Genomic DNA, 4,774 nt, shown 5'->3' on the forward strand with positions numbered 1-4,774 from the left:
GGGAGGTTGGCTTTTGTTCTGGTGGGGGGGCCAGAGCCTCTTCTCAGACCACGGGACTACCCATCTGGGAAGATCTCCGTTTATTTTAAGAAATGTCAAATATTTAAACCGTCACTGGATGGCTTAAAATAATTTCGGCTCTGATAATGAATTCATGGAGAACTTTTCTTCCCAGAATCTGCTAGGAGCATGTCTCTGTCCTGTGCCATCAGTGGACTGAGACGCAGGGAAAGACCTAAGGCAGAGGAAAAGCTAAGGCTGCAGAGTGGACAATGGTGGGCCACCCCTGATGGTCAGATCCCTCGATCTGACCTGTAGTCGAGATCTGCGTTTTTTAAGTGGGGAGAGGGGCTCACCAGACAGAGACTCCTCAAGAGAATGTGGGTGGTTCAGTGCAGCTCCCCTGTGTGTTTAGGAATTCTGGGGTCATGAGGGATAGAAAGCTCAATACCAGCTTCAGGTACAGCTAGATCCAGGAGCTCAATGTCTGTAACACTCCTTTCTCCATATTTTCTCTGGGCTGTTCTTTGAATTGGGTCTACTCTTAAGAATGGGCAGTGGTTGCCATTTCTGAACCCTTATATTGATGGCAGAGGCAGGCCTGAGCGGGAGGTGCTGCTGTGAGCCTCCCTGCAGGGAATAGAAGTTCTCGAACCGGCCCCACCCACAGGACTGGGCCTCCTCAAGGGGCATCTCAGACAGTGACCTAGAGAACCCCTGGGTCTCGTCCTGATGAGGGCCTGGCGGAACCCCAGGCATCTGCCCTCACCCTGCCACCACCCACAGGCCGGGGCTCGGGGCCCCTTCCCAGTTCACAGATGAGGAGACTGAGGCTCAGAGCCTCCATCGTCACTGGGGACCCCAAGTTCTAAGCCACCATTGTCCCAGCGTCCCGTCTGGGCTGAGTCTGCCACAGCGGTCACTCCACAGAGAAAGCCCGGCTCAGCTGGCTGCCAGGACGGGGCGGGGGGAGCCTCGCCTGAGCCTCCTTCGAGAGGGGAACCTGGCTCTCGATGGGCACCTCGATTCACGCACGATTAGACTGGTCAGCTCCTCCTGCTGACCATGGGCTGGCGAGTGAGGACCCACAGGGCTTGCTCAGGGGGGATGGGGGGAGACAGATGGCAGCAAGGACTCGGTGTGAAACCCCGGGCACCAAGGACACCTGAGCACCTGAGTTGGAGGGAGCAAGGTGGACAAGTAAAAAGGGGACACTGTGCACAGCCGGCCAGGGGACGGTCAGGCCAGGGGGACGGTCAGGCCAGGAGACGGTCAGGCCAGGGGATCAGTCAGGCCAGGGGGACGATCAGGCCAGGGGGACGGTCAGGCCAGGGGATGGTCAGGCCAGGGGGATGGTCAGGCCAGGGAGACGGTCAGGCCAGGGGGACGGTCAGGCCAGAGGACATCACAGCCCCACTGGGCCTGGCTCAGCTCCATTCAGGCTCTTGAGCAAGTCCCTTCCCCTCCCTGAGCCTCCATCCTCTCCTCTACACAAGGTAGGTGACAGAGAATCAGCCCCTGAGGTGGTTGAGGAATGAACAGCCCCACACAAACCCCATAGCTGTTCCTGGGATCTGGGCGGGCGGGGTCTGCTGCTAGGGCCAGGTGACCATGGGGGTGAGTGTGGGGGTGGCCATGATGATGGTGGTGGAGATGGTGGGGATGGTGATGGTGGAGATGGTGGTGATGGTGGTGATGGTGATGGTGGAGATGGTGGAGATGGTGGTGATGGTGGAGATGGTGATGGTGGAGATGGTGGAGATGGTGGGGATGGTGGAGATGGTGGGGATGATGGAGATGGTGGGGATGGTGGAGATGGTGAGGATGGTGGAGATGGTGGGGATGGTGGAGATGGTGGGGATGGTGGGGATGGTGGGGATGGTGGAGATGGTGGGGATGGTGGTGATGGTAGAGATGGTGATGATGGTGGGGATGGTGGAGATGGTGGAGATCGTGGGGATGGTGGAGATGGTGGGGATGGTGGAGATGGTGGGGATGGTGGAGATAGTGGAGATGGTGGAGATCATGGAGATGGTGGGGATGGTGGGGATGGTGGAGATGGTGGGGATGGTGGAGATGGTGGAGATGGTGGGGATGGTGGAGATGGTGGAGATCGTGGGGATGGTGGAGATGGTGGAGATGGTGGAGATCGTGGAGATGGTGGGGATGGTGGAGATGGTGGGGATGGTGGGGATGGTGGGGATGGTGGAGATGGTGGGGATGGTGGAGATGGTGGGGATGGTGGGGATGGTGGGGATGGTGAGGATGGTGGAGATGGTGGAGATGGTGGGGATGGTGGAGATGGTGGGGATGGTGGAGATGGTGGGGATGGTGGGGATGGTGGAGATGGTGGGGATGGTGGGGATGGTGGAGATGGTGGGGATGGTGGGGATGGTGGAGATGGTGGGGATGGTGGGGATGGTGGGGATGGTGGGGATGGTGAGGATGGTGGGGATGGTGGGGATGGTGGGGATGGTGGGGATGGTGAGGGATGGTGGAGATGGTGGGGATGGTGGGATGGTGGGGATGGTGGAGATGGTGGGGATGGTGGGGATGGTGGGGATGGTGGGATGGTGGAGATGGTGGAGGGATGGTGGAGATGGTGGAGATGGTGGAGATGGTGGGGATGGTGGGGATGGTGAAGATGGAGGGGATGGTGGAGATGGTGGGGATGGTGGAGATGGTGGGGATGGTGGAGGATGGGTGAGGATGGTATGGTAGAGATGGTGGGGATGTTGGAGATGGTGGGGATGGTGGGGATGGTGGGGATGGTGGGGATGGTGGGGATGGTGGGGATGGTGATGATGGTGAGTGATGGTGGGGATGGTGGAGATGGTGGGATGGTGGAGATGGTGGTGAGATGTTGGAGATGGTGAGGATGTTGGAGATGGTGGGGATGGGTGGGGATGGTGGAGATGGTGGGATGGTGGGATGGTGGGATGATGGTGATGGATTGGTGGAGATGGTGAGGATGGTGGAGATGGTGGGGGATGGTGGAGATGGTGGAGATGGTGAGGATGTTGGAGATGGTGGGGATGTTGGATGGTATGGTGGATGGATGGTGGGATGGTGATGATGGTGGTGATGGTGGGATGGTGGATGGTGGAGATGGTGGAGATGGTGGAGATGGTGGAGATGGTGGAGGATGGTGGGGATGTTGGAGATGGTGGGGATGGTGGAGATGGTGGGGGATGGGTGGGGATGGTGGAGATGGTGGGGATGGTGGAGATGGTGGGGATGGTGGGAATACAGTGGAGATGGTGAGGATGGTGGAGATGGTGGTGATGATGGAGATGGTGAGGATGGTGGAGATGGTGGAGATGGTGGAGATGGTGAGGATGGTGGAGATGGTGGTGATGATGGAGATGGTGAGGATGGTGGGGATGGTGGGGATGGTGAGGATGGTGAGGATGATGGAGATGGTGGAGATGGTGGAGATGGTGGGGATGGTGGGGATGGTGGGGATGGTGGGATGGTGGGGATGGTGAGGATGGTGGGGATGGTGGTGACGATGGAGATGGTGGAGATGGTGGGGATGGTGGGGATGGTGGGGATGGTGGGATGGTGGGGATGGTGGAGATGGTGGGGATGGTGGTGACGATAGGGATTAAAGTGATAGCAGTGATGATAAGGACCTGAGGACAGTGATGGCAACCCATGATGGTGGCAGTGGTGGTGACATTCACTGCTGCTGCTGCCTGGTCACTTCTCAGATAGAGAAGCATGTTGTGGTCAGGAGATCGAGCTTAGGGGCAGACATGGTCAGAGTTCTGCTCCTGATTCATCAAGTCGCTGGTTTTCTGAGCCGCAGACCCTTCCTCCTCCCCAGCTCTCAGCCCTCGCCAGCAGAGATGGCTTGTGCCCCAGGGTCCTTCCCTCGCACACCCCACCCAGCTGCACTGGCCAGCTCACTGGTCCTCAGGCACTTGGCCTGCTCTGCCTCAGGGCCTTTGCACTTGACGTTCCCTCTGCCTGGAGCACTCTTCACCACATAGCCTAGTGGCTCAGTCCCCTACAGGTCACTGCTCAGATATCACCTTGTCAAGGTGTCCCCTGATTCTATGAGGGGGATAGTGGCCCCCAAGTCACACCCCGTCCGACACAGTGTACTTCTGCTTGGTTTTTCTCCGTGGAACTTGTCACTTGGACAAGTGGTTTGCCACCCATCTCCCTGTTAACTGGGTGGGGACTGTTTTTCCTGGCACACAGAGGCCCCCAGTCTGGGGCAGAATTGACAGCATTCCATTTCTGAACCCCGAAAAGATGGTGGGGCAGGCCTGAGCAGGAGGTGCAGACAGGGCCCTCGTGGAAGACGGAAGCGGGTTCCCGGGTAGAAAGGGCTGGCTCCCGCCTCTGAGCCCGTGAGGAGCACCCGTCCGTGTGACGTCAGTGGGCAGCTGTTACTTTGGGTCCTCTGGACCTTGAACCGCTGTGTTTTTCATTTGTATTTACAAAGGTTGAGCCGTGTCCCCCCGGGGTCCTGTGACGCTCTTGTTAAGGGAGAGGTGGCTTCACCGCAGCTTAAGGCGCCTGCGTTTCCCTCAGGAGAAACCCATGGGCGGGGCCGGGCACAGGAGGGCGGGACACAGGCAGCTTGAGGACAGGCGGGCGCTGGACCGGGGCTAGGAATGGTGCCTGGTCCTGGGGGTGGTGGGCACGTGGAGCCCCAGGACAGTGCGCAGGCCCAGGCAGGCCCAGGCACACGTCCCCTCCTTCTGACCTGGAGGGCCGTCCCACCCTTGAGGACAGGGGCCAGGCTCTGGCATGGCTGAGC

Source organism: Callospermophilus lateralis, chromosome 2 (assembly GCF_048772815.1).
Source record: "Callospermophilus lateralis isolate mCalLat2 chromosome 2, mCalLat2.hap1, whole genome shotgun sequence".
Classification (NCBI taxonomy): domain Eukaryota; kingdom Metazoa; phylum Chordata; class Mammalia; order Rodentia; family Sciuridae; genus Callospermophilus; species Callospermophilus lateralis.